The sequence below is a fragment of the Scyliorhinus canicula genome, chromosome 1 (assembly GCF_902713615.1).
Source record: "Scyliorhinus canicula chromosome 1, sScyCan1.1, whole genome shotgun sequence".
NCBI lineage: Eukaryota > Metazoa > Chordata > Chondrichthyes > Carcharhiniformes > Scyliorhinidae > Scyliorhinus > Scyliorhinus canicula.
In genome coordinates, this window is record NC_052146.1 from 266260452 (window position 1) to 266287182 (window position 26731).

General features: G+C 50.0%; 1 long non-coding RNA gene across 2 annotated transcripts in view; it reads right to left on the minus strand.

Annotated features, from left to right (window-relative positions):
• The window catches only part of LOC119974143, a 56979-nt gene that overhangs the window by 22799 nt on the left and 7449 nt on the right, over positions 1-26731 (minus strand). For both annotated transcript variants that reach the window (XR_005462463.1, XR_005462462.1), the window contains exon 2: positions 1518-1694. This is a non-coding gene — a long non-coding RNA (uncharacterized LOC119974143). The remainder of the gene's footprint in view (positions 1-1517; positions 1695-26731) is intronic.

Genomic DNA, 26731 nt, shown 5'->3' on the forward strand with positions numbered 1-26731 from the left:
CTTGACGTCAGTGGTAGGCAAACTGTTGGAGAAGATACTGAGGGATAGGATCTATTCACATCTGGACGAAAATAGACTTATCAGTGATAGGCAGCATGGTTTTGTGCAGGGAAGGTCATGTCTTACAAACCTAATAGAATTCTTTGAGGAAGTGACAAAGTTAATTGATGATATACATGGACTTTAGTAAGGCGTTTGATAAGGTTTCCCATGGCAGGTTGATGGAAAAAGTGAAGTCGTATGGGGTTCAGGGTGTACTAGCTAGATGGATAAAGAACTGGCTGGGCAACAGGAGACAGAGAGTAGTGGTGGAAGGGAGTGTCTCAAAATGGAGAAGGGTGACTAGTGGTGTTCCACAGGGATCTGTGCTCGGACCACTGCTGTTTGTGATCTACATAAATGACCTGGAGGAAGGTATAGGTGGTCTGATTAGCAAGTTTGCAGATGATACTAAGATTGGTGGAGTTGGAGATAGCGAGGAGGACTGTCAGAGAATACAACAAAATATAGATAGATTAGAGAGTTGAGCAGAGAAATGGCAGACGGAGTTCAATCCAGGCAAATGCGAGGTGATGCATTTTGGAAGATCAAATTCAAGAGCGGACTATATGGTCAATGGAAGGGTCTTGGGGAAAATTGATGTACAGAGAGATCTGGGAGTTCAGATCCATTGTACCCTGACGGTGGCAACGCAGGTTGATAGAGTGGTCAAGAAGGCATACAGCATGCTTACCTTCATCGGATGGGGTATTGAGTACAAGAGTTGGCAGGTCATGTTACAGTTGTATAGGACTTTGGTTCGGCCACATTTGGAATACTGCGTGCAGTTCTGGTCGCCACATTACCAGAAGGATGTGGATGCTTTGGAGAGGGTGCAGAGGATGTTCACCAGGATGTTGCCTGGTATGGAGGGTGCTAGCTATGAAGAAAGGTTGAGTAGATTAGGATTGTTTTCGTTGGAAAGACGGAGGTTGAGGGGGGACCTGATTGAGGTCTACAAAATTATGAGAGGTATGGACAGGGTGGATAGCAACAAGCTTTCCCCAAGAATGGGGGTGTCAGTTACAAGGGGTCACGATTTCAAGGTGAGAGGGGGAAAGTTTAAGGGAGATGTGCGTGGAAAGTTTTTTACGCAGAGGGTGGTGGGTGCCTGGAACGCTTTACCAGCGGAGGTGGTAGAGGCGGGCACGATAGCATCATTTAAGAGGCATCTAGACAGGTATATGAATGGGTGGGGAACAGAGGGAAGTAGACCTTGGAAATTAGGAAACAGGTCTAGATAAAGGATCTGGATCGGCGCAGGCTGGGGGGGGGGGGGGGGGGGGGTGGGGGCGCGAAGGGCCTGTTCCTGTTCTGTAATTTTCTTTGTTCTTTGTTCTTTGTTGTGCAGTCCACTTCAAATACATCATGCCTAAACCAAATCTACTGATATGGCATCCTAGCCCAAGGCAAGTCACTTCACTGGTCAGGTCTACTGAAGGAAAAGCCAAGGGGTAAAGTAACGATATAACTCCTACCTGTTAATTTCCTCTGGAGTCAGCCTCTTTGCTATTAGTTAGAAATATCACATGGACATTTTCATATACATTTGGTGTAATGTACCACATAACGCCGTAGATAATAGCATGGTGCCCTCCAAGGAACCTGCTGTGCAAATGAAGTCATTCCATCGGTTTGGGATGTGTATGTCTGTACTGAAGCAATAGGGCAGAAAGAAATGGGAAGTCATGCAGTGAAAAGAACCAGCCGGAGTTCATTTGCTAAATTGGTTGACAGCAGCGATAACCTTTTGCAGTGTGACAACAGAGCAATCATACAGATGGTTAATATCATTTTAGAAAATTGACTCTTGTATTAGTACGGTCAGATAACATTATTTTTTATTTAGACGTTTCACAGAAAGTAAGGTTTACATAAAAGATTTGGTAGATAAAAGCAACATTGACAAAGGTTTTGCAGGGATTTACTTATGAAGCTGATGGTAGTTTTAAATTAATCCTTCACAGCAGTTCTCGTCATATATACGATTGTTTAAGTCCCATATTGAAGTGTTTGCCGCTTTTATGAGACCTGATAAAAGCATAATAAGTTCAAGATGTTGAAATAAGTTTAAAAGGTATACCTAATTCTTTCGTTACTAAAGAAGGGGGAAGCTGCCTTGCAAAGTTACACATGATATGGCTGGCCAAGTTACCATGCATTGAAATACATTAATAACATTGATAGGCCAGCCGGAGCACTCCAACAATAAAGCTCCTTTCGCACTATTCAACTAGTAATGTCACCATTGCATTTGCTGAATATTTTCCTTATCCGATTGGAGAGTGCAGAAAGCTTACAACACAGCAGATCAAAAAGCTGGGGTAGAAAAAGCACCCATCTGATCCACAATAGTCAGTCTTTCTCAAAAAAACAAGTCTCCGATTGTTAATATTCTGAGGAAGTTCTGTTCTCCACTGGACCGCAGCCCTCACGACTTCTGATTCACATAGATTGCACATCGGCTGACAAAATACAGGTGCTGAGGTTTCTTTACTATAATTTACTGTTAGGAATAATTACATGCTTTTGTCTTGATGCAATTTTATTTCCACGATAGTCATCTCAGAGCCTTTAAAATGTTTACTCAAAGTACATGACAATGATTCACACACACACACACACACACAAACTGCAACATGCTGTCTTTAATAAGATATGACATTCATAATTCAACTTTCCACAACTAGGTGCCAAGTACTGTCTGTCAGGTTCAGCTTGGATAGGTTAAGCCAAAGCATAATTCAGTCGAATTTAATTATTTTGTCAAAACATCAAAATAAGTGAAATAAGTGTTTTAAAGGTGGAATTTTGGAAAAACATTGATTTTATTCAGTTAATTCAAATGCATTTAGTTTGTTTCGTCCCCATTTCATTCATTTTTGATGCCCGGCCTTATCACAGGATGACAAATGATTAAGTAGAAAACTTTAAAAATTGAGGAAGGTAAATAAACTCCATAATATGCCACGTGGCTGCTGTTAGGATTTTCTATTGCAGCTTGACTTGGTTGGGTTGTAGCAGGACTGTAATAGTCTTTAACCGGGAACTGTTTATTTGGAGACTCAGGACTGGATCTTTTTGCCACCAGGACAGGAAGGTCGAGGTGAAAAATTTCCCCACCCAACAGATCCCGTCTCCAAATAAAGGGCTCCCGGACGTACTATTCATGCTCCAGGGAAACGAGGGCGGGAATGAGTTGGGCCTGTTGACCCAATGAGGCCGCCACGTTGGGCTGGTTGGAATGTCCACCTCAGTTAATGGGAATTTGTCCCTGTTTTATTAAAGATTGTTGGATCCTATAGTCCTCATCCATCACATTCCCTCACCCACTCATCCAGTCGCTCTGCTACCCCCATGCTCCCAGTCTCCTTTCATGCTCCCCTTCAACATCCTCCATGCTCTCTCATCCAGTATGCACAATAGAATCAATGAACTAAATATTAAACAATGCCAAGTCTTGAAATGCATTAATAAAATCATTTTTTAAATTTCCTTTGATAAGATCCTCAGCCCTTACAACCTACTAAAGCTCCCAATAGGGAGTTCCGTTGGCGGCATGTAGGTGGAAGTCTCACGTTGGGTGGCTCCTGCTCGAGGCTCTGTTTTTTGGAATTTTATGTCCAATCCCAGGGGCAGTTTTTGGATGAGCTGGTGCAGGATGACTTAAGGAAGGAGGGGAATGTCGAAGAACCAGAAAAAAGCCGCTGGGAAGAAGGGGGTGAGCATAGGTTCACCGTCGAGCGAACGGGTCAGCCCGGCTGCAGGAAAGATGGTGGAGGCCGGGTTACTGGGTGGGGCTACACCCTTCACAGTAGAGTCTTTGATTGAGGTATGTCTGGAGAGTTTGAAGCAGATGGAGATGATGGGTAAAGAGATGATGGTAGCGATGAAGGGGCTGGTGGAGGAGGCGATGGCCCCGGTGAAGGCAGTAGTGTTAAAGCCATTGGCTGAGGTATGGGAGCAAGGAAAGAAGTTGAAAGGGGTGGAGGAAACTCTGTCACAACATAGTGGCCATTTACCACAGTGGGTGAGGAGTTGCGGAGGGTAGTGGAGGCAAACAAAGGACTGTGAGCCAAGTGGAGGACCTGGAGAACAATTGAGGCAGCAGAATTTAAGAATTATGGGCTGGCCCAAGTGGTGGGGGCCCGAGGGCGACTGAGTACTTCGCAAAGATGCTGGTGGAGTTGCTGTGGGAGGGGGAACAAACCCTCCCGGTATGAACTGGACGGGGCTCATCGTTTGCTCAGGATCAAGCCGAAGACAAATGAGCAGCCAAGTACAGTCATAATCTGTTTTCATAAACACCACATTAAGGAGAAGGTCCTGAGATGGTCAAAACAAAGGGGTGAGGAGAAGTGGGAAGGAGCTGGTATTCGTATAAGCCAGGACTTAATGGTGGAGCTATGAGAAGGCGGGCGGCCTTTGGTCAGCTGAACCCAGCACTCTACAGTAATGCCGTGAGGTTCAGCGTTGTCTACCCTCTGATGTTGAGGGTGACCTACTTTGAAATGGTCGAGATGGTAGAGGCGTTCGTGAAGGCTGAAGGCTGGGGTTGAAATGAGAGATGGGACTGGGGTTTGACTTTGCACTGAGGGAAGGGGGGGTGAAATGCTGTGTCTCGTTTCCTTTCTTGTATGTTGTTTCAGGATGTTTATTTGTTTTCCATGAGGGAGGAGAACAGTTCTGAGTTTGGTTTTTGGGTTGGCTGAAAGGTAGTGTAACCCTGCGGTACAGCGTACAGCGTGTAGGAGATTACTGAACTTCGGGGTTTTTGGCAGTTTTCCTTGGCATGGTTTTGCACTGGTTAAGATTGTCTTTTGTTTTTATAGACTGGGCATGGGGGAGAGGATTATGTGGGGCCTGTACAGGGGCCTCCACACTAGCAAGCATAGGCTGCCTAGTGAACGGAGGTGTGGTGGGGGGAGTGGTCATGGCCATTGGAACCTGGTCGGACACGTTTCGATGGGCCTGGGAGGTGGGAAAGGTGGGGGGGGGATGGGATTGGTACTGGGAGGGGTGTTTTCAAGAAGAAGTGGATGGGGGGATTCTGGGACGGGCTGAGGGTTTTGATGGTAACAAAGCGACGGGCAGGTCAGGCCCAGTGGGCAGGGCCTGGGGTTATGATGATGGCGGATAAGAGGGTAGGGGGAGGGAGAGAGATCCCCGGTCAGAATAGTAACATGGAATGTGAGGGGATTGGGGGGACTGGTGAAAAGATTGAGGGCATTTAAAGGGCCTAAAGGCCGATGTGATGATGCTGCAAGAGACCCACCTGAGGATGAAGGATCAGATGAGGCTTAGGAAGAGTTGGGTGAGTCAGGTTTTCCATTCTGGGTTCGATAGTAGGATTCGGGAGGTGGTGGTATTGGTGGACAAGAAGGTGAGGTTTCAGATGGAGAAGGTGGTAATGGGTTGGGGGGCAGCTACGTGATTGTGACAGGGGCATTTGAGGGAGGTTGGTGGTGCTGGTAAGTGTATATGGCCCCAACTGGGATGATGTAGCGTTTGCGAAGAGGTGTTGGGTGTCACCCGGCCTTGGACACTCATGAGTTAATAACGGGGGGCACTGGAATATGGTGCAGGAGCTGAGAATGGACAGGTTGCAGCCATGCTCGCTGGCCCAGTCGGGGGGTTGGGGCGGGTGGGGGGGGGGAGGCATTGACTGGGCTCATGAGAGAGATGGGAGGAGTGGACCCATGGAGGTTCCTGCACCCGAGGGAGCAGGAGTACTCGTTTTTCTCCCTGGTACATAAAGTGTATTCGAGAATAAAGAATAAAGAGTAAAGAAAAGTACAGCACAGGAACAGGCTCTTCAGCCCTACAAGCCTGTGCCGACCATGCTGCCCGACTAAACTAAAATCTTCTGCACTTCCTGGGTCCGTATCAAAGAACAAAGAACAAAGAAAAGTATAGCACAGGAACAGGCCCTTCGGTCCTCTAAGCCTGTGCCGACCATGCTGCCCGACTAAACTACAATCTTCTACACTTCCTGGGTCCGTATCTCTCTATTCCCATCCTATTCATGTGTTTGTCAAGATGCCCCTTAAATGTCACTATTGTTCCTCCTTCCACCACCTCCTCCGGCAGCGAGTTCCAGGAACCCACTACCCTCTGTGTAAAAAACTTGCCTCGTACATCTCCTCTAAACCTTGCCCCTCGCACCTTAAAACTATGCCCCCTAGTAATTGACCCCTCTGAGGAAAAGCCTCTGACTATCCACTCTGTCTATGCCCCTCATAATTTTGTAGATCTCTTATCAGGTCGCCCCTCAACCTCCTTCGTTCCAGTGAGAACAAACCAAGTTTATTCAACCTCTCCTCATGGCTAATGCCCTCCATACCAGGCAACATCATGGTAAATCTCTTCTGCACCCTCTCCAAAGCCTCCACTTTCTTCTGGTAGTGTGGCGACCAGAATTGAACATTATATTCAAGTGTGGCTTAACCAAGGTTCTATACAGCTGCAACATGACTTGCCAATTCTTAATGCCCTGGCCAATGAAGGCAAGCATTCTGTCTGCCTTCTTGACTACCTTCTCCACCTGTGTTGCCCTTTCAGTGACCTGTGGACCTGTACACCTAGATCTCTCTGACTGTCTTGAGGGTTCTACCATTCACTGTAAATTTCCTACCTGCATTAGACCTTCCAAAATGCATTACCTCACATTTGTCCGGATTAAACTCCATCTGCCATCTCTCCGCCAAGTCTCCAAACGATCTAAATCCTGCTGTATCCTCTGACAGTCTCATCGCTATTTGCAATTCCACCAACCTTTGTGTCATCTGCAAACTTACTAATCAGACCAGTTACATTTTCCTCCAAATAATTTATATATGCTACAAACAGCACCGGTCCCAACACTGATCCCTGTGGAACACCACTAGTCACAGCCCTCCAATTAGAAAAGCACCCTTCCATTGCTACTCTCTGCCTTCTATGACATAGCCAGTTCTGTATCCATCTTGCCAGCTCACCCCTGATCCTGTGTGACTTCACCTTTTGTACCAGTCTACCATGAGGGACCTTGTCAAAGGCCTTACTGAAGTCCATATAGACAACATCCACTGCCCTACCTGCATCAATCATCTTTGTGACCTCTTCGAAAAACTCTATCAAGTTAGTGAGACACAACCTCCCCTTCACAATAACATGCTGCCTCTCACTAATACGTCCATTTGCTTCCAAATGGGAGTAGATCCTGTCTCGAAGAATTCTCTCCAGTAATTTCCCTACCACTGACGTAAGGCTCACCGGCCTGTAGTTCCCTGGATTATCCTTGCTACCCTTCTTAAACAAAGGAACAACATTGACTGTTCTCCAGTCCTCTGGGACATCACCTGAAGACAGTGAGGATCCAAAGATTTTTGTCAAGACCTCAGCAATTTCCTCTCCAGCCTCCTTCAATATTCTGGGGTAGATCCAATCAGGCCCTGGGGACTTATCGACCTTAATATTTTTCAAGACGCCCAACACCTCATCTTTTTAGATCTCAATGTGACCCAGGCTATCTACACACCCTTCTCAGACTCAACATCCACCAATTCCTTCTCTTTGGTGAATACTGATGCAAAGTACTCATTTAGTACCTCGCCCATTTCCTCTGGCTCCACTCATAGATTCCCTGGCCTGTCCTTCAGTGGGGCAACTCTTTCCCTGTCTACCCTCTTCCTTTTTATGTACGTGTAAAAAGCCTTGGGATTTTCCTTAACCCTATTTGCCAATAACTTTTCGTGACCCCTTCTAGCCCTCCTGACTCCTTGCTTAAGTTCCTTCCTACTTTCTTTATATTCCACACAGGCTTTGTCTGTTCCCAGCCTTCTAGCCCTGACAAATGCCTCCTTTTTCTTTTTGACGAGGCCTACAATATCTCTCGTTATCCAAGGTACCCGAAATTTGCCGTATTTATCCTTCTTCCTCACAGGAACATGCCAGTCCTGAATTCCTTTTTACTGACACTGGAAAGCCTCCCACATGTCAAATGTTGATTTACCCTCAAACATCCGCTCCCAATCTAGCTTCTTCAGTTCCCACCTAATATTGTTATAATTAGCCTTCCCCCAATTTAGCACATTCACCCTCGGACCACTCTTATCCTTGTCCACCAGCACTTTAACACTTACTGAATTGTGGTCACTGTTCCCGAAATGCTCCCCTACTGAAGCTTCTACCACCTAGCCAGGCTGATTCCCCAATACCAGGTCCAGTATAGCCTCTTCCCTAGTTGGACTGTCTACATATTGTTTTAAGAAGCCCTCCTGGATGCTCCTTACAAACTCTGCCCCGTCTAAGCCCCTCGCATTAAGTGAGTCCCAGTCAATATTGGGGAAATTGAAGTCTCCCATCACAACAACTCTGTTGTTTTTAATCTTTTCCGAAATCTGTCTACCTATCTGCTCCTCTATCTCCCGCTGGCTGTTGGGAGGCCTGTAGGAAACCCCCAACATTGTGATTGCACCCTTCTTATTCCTGATCTCTACCCATATAGCCTCGCTGTCCTCTGAGGTGTCCTCCCGTAGTACAGCTGTGATATTCTCCCTAACCAGTAGCGCAACTCCTCCACCCCTTTTGCATCCCCCTCTATCCTGCCTGAAACATCTAAATCCTGGAACGGTTAGCTGCCAATCCTGTCCTTCCCTCAACCAGGTCTCTGCAATGGCAACAACATCATAGTTCCAAGTACTAATCCAAGCTCTAAGTTCATCTGCCTTACCCGTAATACTTCTTGCATTAAAACATATGCACTTCAGGCCACCAGACCCGCTGTGTTCAGCAACATCTCCCTGTCTGCTCTGCCTCAGAGCCATACTGGCCCTATTCCCTAGTTCTCCCTCAATGCTTTCACCTTCTGACCTATTGCTCCGGTACCCACCCCCCCTGCCATACTAGTTTATACCCTCCCGTGTGACACTAGCAAACCTCGCGGCCAGGGTATTTATGCCTCTCAGTTTAGATGCAACCCATCCTTCTTATACAGATCACACCTTCCCAGGAAGAGCACCCAGTAGTCCAGATAATGGAAACCTTCCCTCCTACACCAGCTGTTTAGCCATGTATTTAGCTGCTCTATCTTCCTATTTCTAGCCTCACTGGCATGTGGCACAGGGAGTAATCCCGAGATTACAACCCTTGAGGTCCTGTCTTTTAACTTTCTGCCTAGCTCCCTGAACTCCTGCTGCAGGACCTCATGCCCCTCCCTGCCTATGTCGTTAGTACCAATATGTACAACGACCTCTGCCTGTTTGCCCTCCCCCTTCAGGATGCCCGCTACCCATTCGTAAACATCCTGGACTCTGGCACCAGAGAGGCAACATACCATCCTGGAGCCTCTTTCACGTCCACAGAAGTGCCTGCCTGTGCCCCTGACTATAGAGTCCCCTATGACTATTGCTCTTCTGCGATTTGATCCTCCCTTCTGAACATCAGAGCCAGCTGTGGTGCCACTGCTCTGGCTGCTGCTGTTTTCCCCTGATAGGCTATCCCCCCGACAGTATCGAAAGGGGTATACCTGTTTGAGAGGGGGACAACCACAAGGGATTCCTGCACTGACTGCCTGCCCCTTCTGGTGGTCACCCATTTCTCTGCCTGCACCTTGGATGCGACCACATCTATATAACTACTATCTATGACACTTTCCGCCACCTGCATGCTCCTAAGTGCATCCAATTGCTGCTCCAACCGAACCATGCGGTCTGTGAGGAGCTCCAGTTGGGTGCGCTTTCTGAAGATGAAGCCACCCGGGACGCTGGAAGCCTCCGGGACCCGCCACATCTCACAGTCAGAGCACTGCACTCCTCTAATTGACATTGCGTCAATTAATTAGTAAATTAAATTTAAAAGTTAAAAAAAAAGTTACTGTTAACTATATGTTTCCGAGCACTAGATTTCTACTATAAATGTGAAAGCTAAATACAGTACTCTCCGATCTCTGGCTTAGACACCCCTCTTAATTATAATTAAGTAATAAGTAAATATGTTTAATTAGTTTAACAATGCTTAATTTTTTAATTTAGTGTAGATTCCCAACCAGCCAATCAGGCCATAGCTTTACTGTGATGTCACTTCAGTCCCCCCCCACCCACAATTTGAAACGGTAATAAAAATAAAAATGAATAAAAATCACTTACTTACCTTCCCAGGGTCTCAGATGCTCCCTGGTTCTCTCCCTGCAGATTAAAAGTTACAGGCCAGAAGAAAGAGAGAGAACAAAACAATAGGGAAAAAGGACCTTCTCCCACTCTGCACCGAATTACCTCACAGCACCATATTACCAAGTTCCAAATTCCCACTCTGGCTATGTCTCACTCCGGCTGTATCTCCTTGATTTACGCAAAGCTTCCTTGATGAAAATAGACATTTTCATGGTGGGGAAGGCATTATTGGCTGGAGTCAAAGGGTCGGAGTACTCAGCGATAGTGATTTTGGACCATGCGCCGCATTGGGTGAATTGTGGAGAAGTGGATGGCCCGGAGGGCGGGATGGAGAATGGATTTCGGGTTGTTGGGGGACCGGAGTTGTTGTGATAATATTGGGATGGTGATTGAGGAATGTGTGGGATTTAGTTGCACTGGGGAAATTTTGAGGTGGTGGTTTGGGAGGCTCTGAAGGTGGTAGTGAAAGGGGAGGTGATCTTGTTTATGGCTAAGGTGGACAAGGAGGAGACGGAGGATCACCGAAAATGGATAGAGAAGATGCTGGAGTTGGATAGGAGGCATGCAGGGGGTGCCGGACCCGGCCCTCTTGGACAGGAGGAAGGAGCTTCAGGCAAAGTTTGATCGATTGTCCACAGCGAAGGCGGTGCGCCAATTGAGATGGGCGAGGGGGGCAGTCTGCAAGCATGGGGAGAAGGCAGGGCGCATGTTGGCCGGCCAGGTCCAGAGGGAGGCAGCAACAAGAGAGATAGTCCAGATACGGGATAAGACGGGGAAGCTTGTGGTGGCTCCGGAGCAGATGAATAAAGTTTTTGAGGAGTTCTATGAGAAGTTGTATAGATTGGAGCCGAGGGAGAGGAGCAAGAGATGAGGGAGTTCCTGGACGGGTTGGAGCATCCGAGATTGGGGGTGGAAGATAGGGCAGGGTTGGAGGGCCCGGTGGGGGAGCAGGAGGTAAAAGAGGCATTCGGGAGGATGCAGTCAGGGAAGGCGGCAGGAACGGATGGGTTCCCAGTGGAATATTATAAGAAGTTTAAGGACAGGTTGGCGCCGCTGATGGTGGCAATGTTTGAGGAGACGATACGTAGTGGGGTTTTGCCACTGACTTTGGGGCAGGCTTCGATTTCCCTGCTGTTAAAAAATGACAAGGACCCGATGGAGTGTGGGTTGTACAGGCCCATATCCCTCTTAAATGTGGATGCCAAGATACTAGCAAAGGTGTTGGCGGCAAGGTTGGAGGGGGTTTCCCGAAGATGATAGGAGAGGATAAAACTGGGTTCGAGAAGGGAAGGCAGCTGTCCTTGAATGTTAGAAACGTGACCATGTCACTGACGGATGGGAAGGCGGTGGCACTGGATGCAGAGAAGGCGTTTGATCGGGTAGAGTGGGGTTATTTGATTGCAGTCTTGGAAAGATTTGGGATTGGGCCGAGGTTTGCAGCATGGGTACAGCTGATGTATAGGGAGCTGATGGCGAGTGTTTGCACTAATAACATGAATTTGGGGTATTTTGATCTGCACAGGGGTACTAGATTGCTCTTGGTGATCATGTAGGGGTGGAGGTCAGCTTGTCCATCCTGTGCCTCGGTGTGGCGGGGAGATCTTTTTAAAAATAAATTTAGACTAACCAATTAATTTTTCCAATTAAGGGGGAATTTAGCGTGGCCAATCCACCTAGCCTGCACATCTTTGGGTTGTGGGGGCGAAACCCACGCAAACATGGGGAGAATGTGCAAACTCCACATGGACAGTGACCCAGAGCCAGGATCGAACCTGGGACCTCGGCACTGTGAGGCAGCAATGCTAACCACTGTGCCACCGTGCTGCCCGTGGTGGAGAGATCTGCTGGAATTTTTGACTCTGGAGAAGGTGAATTTTGAGTTGGGGGGGGGGGGGGGGGGCGAAGGAGAGGTTCTACAATTCTTTGGTTTTTTTTATCATGTTCTTTCGAGAGTTGGTTGCCCTTGAATGCTAAGGGGGGGGGGGGGGGGGGGGGTGAGGGGAAGAAGGGAGGGGGAGTGGTGGGTTGTTTGTGGTTCTTTTTTTAACCTGTGAATCAATGTTTTGCGTTGTATATTGGTGGGGCTGTTTGGTTGTTGTTTTCCTGTTTTTTTTGTTTGTCTGGTGAAAAAGGTGAAAATATGGCGAATGAAAAGATTAAATAAATAAAAGCTCCAATCAAACAGAACCCTTACAGTGTTAGAATCATGAGGGTTACATGATTGTCATGTTTTGGGACTGTGTCTTTAACGTGAGGTAAAATGACAGTGGTCATGTGACCTACTCTGAAGTCAGCCTGACAGTAAAGCCAGGTGGTTTGATTATTGGTCATTGTTGGCGAAGACTTAGATAGTTTCACTGGGAAGAACATGCAAGGTATTTATGTTTTGAGATAATGGTAGCAGTGAGTTTTCGAAGTCCCAGAAACGTATTGAGAATTTTGTAAACAGTTGCCTTTAAACTTTCATTCATTGTCCATGTCCCATCCATACCAATCCATATCCCCCATTCACCCCAATAACCCCTCATACCTTACATGCAAAGCTATGCCCCTCCACACATCCCCATGGTGTCCCGTAGCACCTTTGCAAAATTAGTGCCAACACATGCCAAAACATGCCCCTCCACTCAGGAGCTATCCTGAGATTAAATGAAATTAATGCGGGATTTTCCAGTCCCAACATCAGCAGGCATCATCATGGGCAAGATGCTAACATTTGGAGTGCTGTTAAAAGTCAGTGGCTCGGGGCAGCACGGTGGTGCAGTGGTTAGCACTGCTGCCTCACAGTGCCAAGGTCCCAGGTTCGACCCCGGCCCTGGGTCACTGTCTGTGTGGAGTTTGCACATTCTCCCTGTGTTTGCGTGGGTTTCGCCCCCACAACCCAAAGTGGTGCAGGCTAGGTGGATTGGCCATGCTAAATTGCACCTTAATTGGAAAAATGAATTGAGTACTCTAAATTTATTTTTATAAATGTCAGTGGCTTGTGGTAGCATGGTGGCGCAGCGGTTAGCACTGCTGTCTACCAGCGCTGAGGTCCCAGGTTCGAGAGGCAAGCTCCAGAGTAATAACAGGTAAAGGCTCAAGTAAATTGGCAGCTATATTGAAAAGCAACTCTCTTTTCCAAATCTTAGGAAATCCCTTTAGATATTCTTCCTTACGCTCCTTTCCCCAAGCTTGATTTTATTGAATATGCTGCAAATATTTGATTCGCAAACTGACCTATTTTCACTGCTGGACCTCTCGGTTGTGATTAGATAACAAGATTGGTCTGACTTTTCATTTCAATACGATGTATATCAATAAACCAAGGAAATAAAACAAAGGATAGATTTATAAACTAATAGTAGTTTGAACCTGGAATGTCCTTGGTTGCCATAAAGTTATGTTTATTCCATCCTGCCCAGGACATTAATAGCAACAACTGAAGCAAGTGACCTAATTAAATACCATCAATTCGGACATTTTTCTAATTTTCACTATGGACCAATCTTGTGCTGTCAACCCTCCTTCATTTGGAGAGGGCTGACACATTTTATTTTAAAAAAATACAAGACGATTGTTCAGGCCAACCTCTCCTCGCATCAGCAGGAACAGGTGAACCTGCCATTTGCCTTTGTTGCTTTCATGGAATTTTACTCTGCACAAATGAGCTGCCATATCTTTGCCGAACGGTGAAATGTGCACCTCCAACTCAAGTTAATATGTGAAGCGCTTTGAGGTTTTCAAGATGCTACGTAAATGAATGTCTTCTTTTACCTCAACGCTCGCCACTCTTAGAAACAGGCACCACCCCATAGAATGTAAATGGTTTCCAGAGAGTGTACAAATCAGAGATCCTGAACCCAAGGGTGGCTAATTAGTAAAAGTCAGCCACACTCTTCTGAGATTGTCTTCTGCTGTCAGGCTTTTACGATCTTCATTATGGTTTGACTCAATGCATGGGCTGCATTAGATATTACTGCGCTGCATTACCATGGTGGACCATGGATTTACAGCTGGGATTCTGATCTTGGCAATGCCTAAAAGTGATGACACAAATAGAGATGAGGCATGTCCATAATTGGAGGCCGAACAAGGGGTAAACCCTGACATTTTTAATTTGTCAAGAGGCCAGATATATCGGAGCATTAGCAGAGACTAGTGAGCATCTCACTCAACTGCCTATCCAATGGCTAGAAATTGGTGCCTTAAAATGCTGCCACAACCGGTTAAACATTACAGCATTAACATATCCTTATTCAAGACAAATCCAGATAAATTCTGAGCTATGATAATGTGGGTGTCAGCTTGACTCTGTTGCTGGTATTCTGATATCTGAGCTAGCAGGTTGCCATTTAATCCCTGCCCTAGCACTTAAACATGTGCACCAGGAATTGTCTCAGGGTTCCTGCTGTTCTGTCGCCAGTTATTTGACAGAAGTAGTGTTCACACATTAAACAGGGCAATGGCATTGGAGCAGAAGAAGCCTCTGGGAAATTCCTGATGATTGTTGATGTTGACAGTACGCTGCACCACTAAAGGAGTGCTGTACTCATAGAATCATACAATCTCTACAGTGCAGAAGGAGGCCATTCAGCACATCGGGCGAAATTCTCCGCACCCGCGGAAAGTCGGCAAACGGTCGTAAAAATCGGGACCGTTTTACGATGGTCGCGAAAGCTTCATTTCCCGACCGATTCACTTCCTGGAAATGGGCTAGCAGCGCGGCCGCGTCAATTACGTGCGTGATGACGACGGAACGCGACGACGACACGAACCCGCCCATGTGACGCCGCCCGACGCCGTAAAAAGGCGCGGGCGACCACAGAATCTGTCGGGCAGGATGTCGGAGCCTAGGCGAGCTGCTCCTCGCTTTATTGATGCAGACGTCGAGGCGCTGCTCGATGCCGTGGAGCAGAGGAGGGGCATCATCCGCCCGCGGAGAGGGCATCGCCAACCTGCCAGCACGGTACGCCAGGCCTGGCGTGACGTGGCTGCTGCCGTCAGTGCTGTGGGGCAGACCCCTCGCTCAGCAGAGCAGTGCCGAAAGAAGCTACACGACCTCACCAGGTCTGCCAGGGTAAGTGCCATGAGGGTGCCCCCTAGTCACAACCATCCCTCCCCCTTAACTGCCCGGGGGGGGGGGGGGGGGGGGGGGGGGGGGAGAGGGATTGGGGCAGAGTTATTTGAGGGTGGTTCACAAAGTTGTCACAGACCCAGCGATCTGGCCCCGAGGAGAGATGCAATCATCTGATGACAACTTGCCCCCCCCAAACTGTGCCAGTATCAGAACGGACTTCTGATACCTACCGTTTTGTAATGATCTACCTATGTTCCCTCCCCCAACAGGCCAAGGCCGCTCATAACCACCGGGAGCGGCACAAGACTGGAGGGGGCTCGCCCAACATGCACCCCCTCAGCACCTTTGAACAGAGGGCACTGGACCTTGTTGGGGGGTCTGCCACCCGCGATATCGCGCAATGCGAGGTTGGCGGAACTGCAGCAAGTGAGACAACCCTCCCTGACAAACACCCCCCCCCCCCCCCCCCACCCTCTGTCCCTTCACACACCCTGCCCACTGGGACACCTCCCCATCCTCTGTCCCTTCACACACCCTGCCCACTGGGACCGTCCAGCGGCCTGCCGAGCAAATCGAAATAACCCGTCTCATTCTCTTCCCTAGGACGTGATGCCGAACGACCAGGGCCGTCTGGCTGCAGACGGAGACAGGAATCTGCCGCCACCTCACCCGGGGCCTCACAACAGAGGGTGCCCGATCAGCGGGCAGCCCTATCTGCCCCAACCCAATCTGCGGACCAGGACGCACAGAGGGTTCGAAGTCCACCACCACCACCAGAAATGGCCAGGGACAACCCTCCTGTCGCTGAGCGGCCCCACACCCTGGACGAGGACCTAACCATTGAGAGCGTCGGGCTTGCGGCACTGCTTTCTCCCACCACTTCCATCATCCCAGAGATACACACCCCGGCGGGCCTATTTAGTGATGAGTCTCCTGGGGCACAGTCTGGTTGGCACATCACAGATGAGCAGGTACAACAGGTGGAGGTCGGAGCAACAGAGGGCCCGGACTCGCGGAGGCCAGACCAGGCCCAGGATGCAGCTGGCTCCCAGACGTTTTCGGAGTTCCTGGAGTTTCTCAACCCACCCGCACAGCCGATGCCTCAGGAAACCCAGGGAAACAATGACGGGATGAGGGCTTCCTTCCAGACTCTGCAGACGCTGTTAGAGGAGTCGATCCGCGTCCAAGAGCAGGGAGTGGTGCCGCTCATGGCAGAGACCCAGTCCGACACCGCACGGGTGGCATCCGCGGTGGAGGCAATGGGTCAGGTTATGCAAGACGTTGGGATTAATGTGCACGCGTCATCCTCGGCCCTGGACAGGGTTGCCCTCTCACAGGCAGCAATGTGCCAGAGCCAAACCGACATTGCCGGCGCCCTGCGGGCCATGGCCGAGTCTCAGCAGGTCATTGGCCAGTCGCAGCAGTCAGTCGCCGAGAGCATCAACCGCCTGACACATGTGCTGGATGGCGTCGTGCACAATCAGGTTGAGATCGCACAGTCCCTGGCGGGAATGTCTAACTCCCTGGACTCCGTCTCTGCAAACCTTCGGATCCTGGTGGATACCGTTGCAGGCCTCCAGGACTGGCAGCGCCAGGTGTCGGTGGTGCGACGGGGAACCTCCCCGCTCGCACCTCTGTCCCAAAGTGAGGCCCGGGGGCCACCGGGCTCCCCGAGGGAGGAGGAGGTTTTGGGGCCCGTCCCATTAACTCCATCACGGGACGTCCCGGAATTCTCGGCCTCCCTCCGTCCCATCCCTGGTGCATCGGGTGGGCAGCAGGCAGAGCAGGGTGGCACAATGTCACCCGAGACGCCCGCAGAGCAGCCTGGCCCATCAAGGCCGGGTCGCCCTAGGAAACGCTTGGCCAAGGAGAAACGAGTCGAGGGGGGCGATTCGCAGCAATCCTCCTCCACTCCTGCTGTATCATCTGGGGATTCACTTAGACGTAGTGGTAGGGCCCGTAAGGCAACTAAGATAGACACTGAGTAAGTTGGCACGGGTGAAGGGCACAGTTTAGTTGTAGGGGCTAGGGCACCTGTAAATAATTGTTAATATTAAACGCACTGTTCCACCTTACTTGTAATACCGTGTGATTGTTCCACAGCCACAGGAATCGTGATGGTGACCGAGTGTCGCTGGGGGTGACGGGTGGTGAAACCTCGGTGCCGGGTGTGCAGTCCCTGCCCCTACCCCCCTCCCACAGCTAGCCCACGCGGGCACGTGATGGAGTGGCAGTGACGAACTCAGCGGCCACCAAGGTGGATGGTTCAGCTATTGCCATGGGTCAGACTCTCTCTAACGATTCTGAGCTCACAGCTCTTCGCAGAGCGGGCTGTCATCATTCCACATGGCACTGATCACACCCGCTGACACAGCCATCAATGTTGTGCCATTCCGTCTGGACCCAGTGATAAGCGTCATGTCGAAGTGGAGCAGTGTACACTGAGGGGGGGGGGGTTGTGGTGGTGGCAGTTGTGTGGTGACCCTCTGCATGACTAGCGATGCAGGTGGTGGTTTGGTGTTCATCGGGGACGTCACATGCGATGCGTGAACCGTGCTGCCACCATGGTGTCGCGTGCCCGCCGTCCTTGCCGGGTAGGTCGTGCCGCCTCCTGGACATCACCAGCACCTGGGTCGTGTCTGCGTGCTGCGCCCGCCACTCCGCCAGCGTCCTCCTCCTCCTCCTCCTCCTCCTCCTCCTCCTCCTCCTCCTCCTCCTCCTCCTCTGTGCTGGCACCACTGCCACTAGCTTCTCCCTCCGCCTCCTGCAACAGGTCATCTCCCCTCTGCATCGCGATGTTGTGCAGCGCACAGCAGACCACTACAATGCGAGCGACCCTGTCGGCCTGGTACTGCAGGGCCCCTCCGGAGCGGTCCAGGCACCTGAATCTCATCTTCAGGAGGCCAAGGCAGCGCTCCACCACACCCCTGGTTGCTGCATGGGCCTCGTTGTATCGTGTTTCCGCATTGGTCTGAGGCCTCCGTATCGGCGTCATCAGCCAAGACCTCAGCGGATAACCCCTGTCACCTAGCAACCAGCCCCTCAGCCGGGGGGGACGTCCCTCAAACATCGCAGGGATGAACGACTGCGCTAGTATGTAGGAGTCATGCACACTCCCTGGGAACCTTGCACAGACGTTCATGAACCTCATGTGGGGGTCGCATACCACCTGGACATTAATGGAGTATGTCCCCCTCCTGTTTGTGAACACTTCCTTGTCCACAGCAGGCGGGCGCATGGGGATGTGAACACAGTCGATTGACCCCTGAACCCTCGGTATCCCGGCCACACTGGCAAATCCACGGGCTCGTGAATCTTGACTTGCTCGGTCCTCGGGAAAGGTGATGTAGCGATCGGCGATGGCATAGAGGGCGTCGGTCACATCCCGGATGCACCTGTGCACCGATGACTGGGAGATCCCAGAGACGTCCCCGCTCGGAGACTGGAAGGAGCCGGTAGCATAGAAGTTCAGAGCGACCATCACCTTGATGGCTACCGGGATCGCGTGTCCTCCCCCCGTTCCACGTGGGGCGAGGTGCGACAGGAGTTCGCAGATATGTATCACCGTCTGCCTACTCAGCCGGAGTCTTCTCCTGCAGGTGATGTCCGGCATTGTTAGGAAAGAGACCCGGACACGGTACACCCTCGGCTTTGGTCATCGCCTCTGACGCCGTGGCTGCACCCTCACTCTCTCCTCTTCCTCTTCCTCCTCCTCCTCCTCCTCCTCCCCCCCCCATGCTGCTCGACGACTGGCAACTCCTCGGCCCTTCCCTCTGCTGCTGCAGCTGGCCCTGCAGCCACTGCGGGTTGTGGGTGCGGATGCTGCTGCATCTCCAAATCCAGTAGAGCTGCCCCAACCACTGCGCAGAACATAGCCGTTCTGTTCCCATGCATCGTGCTAACCTACAGAAGGGTGGTGGGGGGCAGAGAAACGGGACATGTTAGACGGACGTTAGTCGACACCTCGGCAGCCGCCAGCCATGGGATACCAGTGTGTCCCGGTGGCCTGGTCGCGCTGCTGACACGCGGTCAGCCTAACCCCTGGTCACTTTCTGCATCCAACGGCCAGTAAACTATGGCCTCCTCACGGGTGCGTCAGTGGCCTGTGGCCGGAAGCCACAGGGGAACCAGCGGCCGTGTCCTCGTCACCTGCACACCATGGCATGGTGGCAGACATTTTGTTACGGGGTTGGACGGCTCACTCTCTACCTAACCCCCCCCCTCCGTCACCCCCCACTGCCCCCTCCGTCTCCCCCACTGCCCCCTCCGTCTCCCCCACTGCCCCCTCCGTCTCCCCCACTGCCACCTCCGTCTCCCCCACTGCCCCCTCCGTCTCCCCCACTGCCACCTCCGTCTCCCCCACTGCCTCCGACTGGTTGACGAATTTAAAAAGCAGGTGTGTTTCACGACGTCCAAACAGGGCGCCATGACGTCGGGACTTCGGCCCATCCGGGACGGTGAATAGCGGGGGGGCTCTCAGTGGCGATTCTGGTCGTGTCAGGGGCGGGAAGGAGGCGTTTGTCGGGAAATGCGACTCCGACAATTTGCGGGGTTCGGAGAATAGCGGGAGGGCGTCGGAACAGCGTCGCCGTAAAAATTTCCGACGCCCGCTATTCTCCGACCCGTCGTGAGTCCGGAGAATCGCGCCCATCATGTCTGCACCAACTTTTGGAAAGAGTATCCTACAGAGGCCCACACCCCAGCCCTATCCCTACCGTAACCCATTAACCCCACTTAAACTTATAAACACTGAGGGGCAATTTAGCATGGCCAATCCACCTAACCCGCATATGGGGCTGGTTTAGCTCACTCAGCTAAATCGCTGGCTTTTAAAGCAGACCAAGCAGGCCAGCAGCACGGTTCGAATCCCGTACCAGCCTCCCCGGACAGGCGCCGGAATGTGGCGACTAGGGGCTTTTCACGGTAACTTCATTGAAGCCTACTCGTGACAATAAGCGATTTTCATTTCATATGTTTGAACTGTGCGAGTAAACTGGAGCACCCGGAGGAAATCCACGCAGACACGAGGAGAATGTGCAAACTCCACACAGTCAGCTGAGGCCGGAATTGAACTTGGGTCACTGGTGCTGTGAGGCAGCAGTGCTAACCACCATGCCACCCTTTCGATGATACATTACTCTTTGGATGATACATTAAAGTGAGGCTCCATTAGCCATTGACATTGTTATTAAAGATGCCGTTACACCATTCGTAACAGCCGGAAACCCTCAGATGTTCAGGCCAACATTTCTTGCTCAAACAACATCGCTAAAAACTGCTCATTCCTCACTCACGCTGCTTTTTGTGAGATGCTCTGGCATGAAGAAAACTGCAGCCCTTACCTATATTTAATTGGAGTGAAGGTGAAATGTTCTGAAATGATCAAACGCTATATAAATATGTATTCCTTTTTGATGCCTGTTGCCATCGATCCAATACATTAAATGGCATGTTGTTACTAGAACTAGCAACTGAACATAAAATTACAGTGTGTTTCCAGTGTCTTCTTCAGTTCTCCGCCCGAAAGCAGATCTGGCACAGTACGCCACCATCTCTGCCACACATAGGGCAAGGAGGCAGGCTCCAAATCCATGCCAGCTGGAATAGTTGAGTCAAACCCCATGCCATTGACACCAATCTGAACCACACCAGCCATCCAAACAACTGAGCCAACCAAGGCGACCAAGTTGCTGTAGCAACATATAATACTGACATGCACGTTGTAGCCTGGAGCGATGGATGGTGATGGTTGTGGCTCCTATTTTCTTTCCATCACATGACTGAGCAGGAATCTCTCCCACTCTTAACACCTGCCATTGGCGTGTGTTTGAAAGGATTTATGAGTTGATGCTCTGCCTGTTTGGCTGTGTTGTGAGTGCACCTTCCTTGGCCATGAAGCCTTGGAGTGGTTCTGTAATATCTGAGTTCCTTATCTGGCTGATTGGAACTATTTATCTCTTCTCTTTATAATCTTAAAAGTATCCGTTCAGTCATCCATGAGAAAATGATCAAAAACAGGTAACCTTATTACAGCAACCTTTGCCAATTTGCTCAGTATTCTGACCATTAAAGAAATATGGGGCCGAATTCAAGGCGACGCGCCGATAATGACGCGGCCGGCGGCGCCTTAGTGACATCAGCCGCGCATGCGCAGGTTGGCCGGCTCCAACCCGTGCATGCGCGGTTGTCGTCTTCCCCTCCTCTGCCCCGCAAGATGTGGCGGCTTGATCTTGCGGGGCGGCGGAAGGGAAAGAGTGCGTCTCATAGAGACGCCGGCCCGACGATCGATGGGCACTGATCGCGGGCCAGTCCCCTCCTGAGCACGCCCGTGGTGCTCGATCCTCTCTCCGCCCCTCACAGGCCCCAAACTTACCTTTCGCGCTATGTTCACGTCGGCAGCGACCAGGTGTGTTTGCCGCCGGCGTGAACAGGTCGGGAACGGCAGGCCGCTCGGCCCATCCGGGCCAGAGAATCGCGGGTCGCCATTTTGCGACATGCCATTTTGGAAGAGGTGGGAGAATTGTGGGGGGTGCCTGAGCTGCCCTCCCACGATTCTCCTACCCGGCCTGGGGAGCGGAGAATCGCGCCCATGTTATTTTCCAGAATTCAAGTTTTAGCTTTTTAAACATTAATTTATGGCTCAGCCAGCATTCATTGCCCATGCGTAGTTGCTCTTCATAAGATGGCACTGAGCTGCCTTCTTGAACCGCAGAAGTCCATGTGTAGGTACACCCATAGTGCTGTTAGGGAGGGAACTCCAGGGTTTGGACGCAGTGAAGGAACGGCGATATATTTCCAATCAGGGTGGTGAGTCACTTGGAGGGGAACGTCCAGGTGGTGGTGTTCCCAGATATCTGCTGCCCTTGTCCTTCTAGGTGGTAGCAGTCGTGGATTTGGAAGTTGCTGCCTAAGGAGCTGTGGTGAGTTCCCGCAGTACATCTTGTAGATGGTACACACTGCTGCCGCGTTGGTGGTGGAAGGAATGAGTGTTTGTGGAAGGGGTGCCAATCAAGTGGGCTGCTCTGTCCAAGTGAATCATTGGCTGAAGACCAGTATCTGAGATGCTGAAGATCTCCACAGGAGGCCGAGATGGGTCATCCACTCGGCACTTCTAGTTGAAGACTGTTGCGAATGCTTCAGCCTTTTCATTTGCATTGATGTACTGGGCTCCTCCATCATCGATGATGGAGATATTTGTGGAGCCGCCTCCTCCAGTGATTTTTTAAATTGTCCACCACCATTCACGTCTGGAAGTGGCAGGACTTCAGAGCTTAGATCTGATCCTATCATTGTGGAATCGCTTAGCTCTGTCTATTACTTGCTGCTTATGCTGTCTGGCACACAAGTCCTGTGTTGTAGCTTCACCAGGTTAACACCTCATTTTCATGTATGCCTGGTGTTGCTCCTCGCATGCCCTCCTGCACTCTTCATTGAACCAAGGTTGATTCCTTGGCTTGCTGGTAATGGTAAAGTGGGGGATATGTTGGGCCAAGAAGTTACAGATTGTGGCTGGGTACAATTCTGCTGCTGCTGATGGCCCACAGCGCCTCATGGATTCACAGTCTTGAGTTGCTGGATCTGTTCGAATGCCACCCCACTTAGTACAATGGTAGTGCCACACCACACGATGGAGGGTATCCTCACTGTGAAGGTGGGTCCTTTGTCTCCACACTTGTGTGTTGGTCACTCCTACCGATTCTGCTGTGGGCATCGGATTGTATTGTATTGCATTTGTTTATTGTCACCTGATCTGTTTGAGCCGCACGCAGAAAAATACTTTTCACTGTACCTCGGTACAAGTGTCAATAAACAAACAAACAAACAGTTGGAGTCAGTTGAGTGGCTTGCTCGACCATTTCAAAGGGCATTTAAAAGTCAAGCACATTGCTCTGGGGTCTGGAGTCACATGTAGGCCAGACCAGGTAAGGACAGCAGATCTCCTTGCCTAACAGATGTTAGCTATGTCTAAAGGAGAGCAAACTGTATAGTCAATAGCAGTCCAGGTGAATTACAGTCTTCACATCCATTAAATAAAGTGACGGAGTTCCTGCCGACAAACTGTTCCCTAGCCAAGGAGTCCAAATATTAGAAAGCATAAATTAAAAATTGGGATGAAGCATGAGTAAAGGGTTTTGCCATTCAGTAATGAGTCTGTGCCTACTGGGATACCCATAGATGCAACTGTAGCTCTGCCAATTCGAATTCCCTGAGCCACTCTCCTCAAGAAGCCAAAGAAAAAAAACCCAGCAATTAAGATACATATTCCTAGATCATTCCTTAGCAAGTTGCTCTCACAGAATAATGCGCGAACATGATTCAATGCCTCTATGTTCATTTATAATGGGGATGAGTGACAGCAGTGCCTCTAAGTTCCTCTGACTGCACTTGGAGCCTTAATGTACTGAACACATTACTATCAAGCAAGCATAGGCATGCGGCATTATGATTTACATGCATTAGACGCACTATAGGCCTTATTGCCTTTTGTGGATACATGCTGTCACACCCAAGGTGCACCTGTGTTTGTGGATCCAACCACTTTATCTGACATGTCTTTGAGTTTCATAAAAGCTAAGGCAATGATGCAATAAACTGGGAAATGTGTTTGAGGTATTTCTACATCAAGGATGATTTAGTTGTTCATGCATATGTACAACATTTGGAACAAGATGAGATGATCTGTGAATCCATTATTCTTTGTTTCAGAGGTCTCGATGAGGGATCAAAGTCCAATATGCATGCCTAAATTTATGAGTAGCAGAGAGAATCAAATAAATCAAAAAGCAGCAGTTAAATTTCAGGATGTTTGGTTTTAAAGACTTGGAGATTTATAATCCATATGTTTAAATAATTGCACATTAGAATATTAAACATAAAAAATGCTCAGACCTTCATTTTGCCTGAAATTATGAAAACAAAAGCAGTGGAATTTAAAATCTGGAATTAATGATGAACGTGAAACCATTGTCCATTGACATAAAAATCCATCAGGTTCAACAATCTTCCGTCCTTACCTGGTCTGGCCTACACGTGGCTCCAGACTCGCAGCAATGTAATTGACTCTTAAATACCCTCCGAGATGGCCTAGCAAGCCACTCAGTTGTATCCAACCGTAGAAAGTCTCAAAAGACTGAAAGTGGATGGACCACCCGGCTATGACCTAGCTGCCGGAAATGACAGCAGCAAGCTCAGCCAAGCCACTCAGCATCCTGACTTGGAAATATATCACCGCCGTTCCTTCACTGTTACTGGGTCAAAATCCTGCAACATCCTCCCCAACAACACCGTGGTGTACCTTCACCACATGGACGGCAGCGGTTCAAGAAGGCAGCTCACCACCGCATTCTCAAGGGCATTCAGGCATGGGCAATAAATGGGCCAAGCCAGCGATGCCCATATCCCACCCAGAAAGGAAAATTAGTAAAACGGGAAAAGAAGCACACCAGTCCAAACTGTTTTTCTTCTGGGCATGAATGAATTAAAACAGAAATGTATTGTTGGTGGCAGGAGCCTCACTTGCTGATTGGAGAGTTGTGAGGGCCCTTTTTCATCACTTTTTGGGCTGGCCCATTGCTTTAAGTACAAATCAGACACTTAACCAGGAGGAGTGGGCCTTTTTCGGGATGAAGGACTCTAGGGAGTAAGAGCTGCAAGCAAATCAGAGCTCTTCATTGCTCGCCAGAGCCACCAGGGAACCGATGGGAGCTGCCAATAATGCACCCACCCAAAGCCCAGGATTGCCGAGGGACCCAGGCCACACGTGAGTGATGGTGAAAGGGGAACATGGGGTGGTGGTGGCGGAGGAGGGGGAAGGAATTTCGGCAGCAAGGATAAGGTGGTGGCTGTCAGTAGGCTTCCCCCCCTTCCGATGCTTGGTCCCTCAATCAGGCACTGGGTGCCTTTGATCAAAGGTTCACCACCCCATCCCATAAACCCTCAAGCAATTCTGACAAGGTTTGCCTTCTCATGCTTCCTGTGTAGCAAGTACCCCACCCACCAAGGGCCGGTTCAGCTCAGTTGGATAGACAGCTGGTTTGTGATGCAGAGCAAGGACGGTAGCGTGGGTTCAATTCCCCTACCGGTTGAGGTTATTCATCAAGGTCCCGCCTTCTCAACCTTGCCCTTTGCCTGAGGTGTGGTGATTCTCAGGTTAAATCACCAGCAGTCAGCTCTCCCCCTGAAAGGGGAAAGTGGCCTGTGGCTATCTGGGACTATGGCGACTTTACTTTACATACCCCACCTACTCATGGGTAAATAGCAGCAATGGGGTAATGTGGCCCTTCGGTGGGAATTACTTGCCCACTATGGACCTCAATTGATGGGCGAGTGGGAGACTGTCCACAATGCTTCTCACCAAGATGGGGAAGGGCAGGAAGGAAGTGGGGTCCCGACCCACCACCCCTCTGCCTGGTTAAAAGACCCGCTGCCACCAAACCCATCACGGGGAGGACATTAAATTCCTTCCGCTGTTTACAGAACCATTGCCATTAGTGCCAGGAACGACCCCGCTATCCCCCAACCCCCCAACCCACCTATTGGGGGAGTTATCAAGTCTCCCCCCCCCCCCCCCCATTGCATCCAACCACATACTAGCACGGCACTCCTGGGTTCGATCCATGGTGCAGCCAAAATGCCAGCTTGGCACCTTAACACTGCCATCCTGCTACCCTGGCAGTTCCCTTGCCAGCCTGGAAGTGCCCCCAAGGAACTCTGGCAATGCCAGGGTGGCACCCGGGTGGCACTGTCAGGGAGTCCAGGTGGAACTTCCAGGGTGCCAGGCTGGCAGTACCAAGGTGTCCAGGTGGCACCGTCCGTGCCAGCTCGGCTGGGGTCTCCTCGGAGAGACCGATAGATGTCAGGTTGCCGTTCGATCCAGCGGCGGCAGGGCTAAGTGCGTTTTTAACCTGGGCCGCACCCATTGTTGATCTGGATAGATCTCGAAAGGCATAATGGCCATCGGGAATCCCGGGGGAGATCTCTCCCAGGATCCACCTGCCTCATCCCCGATTGCAGCGGAACGCGGCCGGTAGATCGCGCCCTAAAGATTAAGGTGGGCATTTGAGTCCGCTCCAACTTTGACAGAAATTCTTTTGTACAGGCTCAAAGGTGTAATTTTCATGGAGAAGCTTTGAATGTAGAAGCCCCAGTTTTAAATTATCAGAAGAGAAATGAACAGCACAATGAGATTAGATAACTGACCTAGATTTTTTTTGTCTCTCAGCAGCGAGGCCCGGGTTTAACCCTAATGATGCTAACACATAATTTTTAACGTTTACACATCAGCCTAATGGCTCTTCTGTATTGTAGTGGTCATCTTTGTGAGAGTGCAGCAGGTGGTTTGTCAATCTTGAGACTGAATTGGTCTTTGTTTGCTTCCAAAACTGTGCAGCGGCCAAAAATAAACCAGACAAGAGAATTCAGTTACTACACTGGGAATAAGACCAGGTTCTCATCAGCTTTTTTTCTTGCCAATGGTTACGGC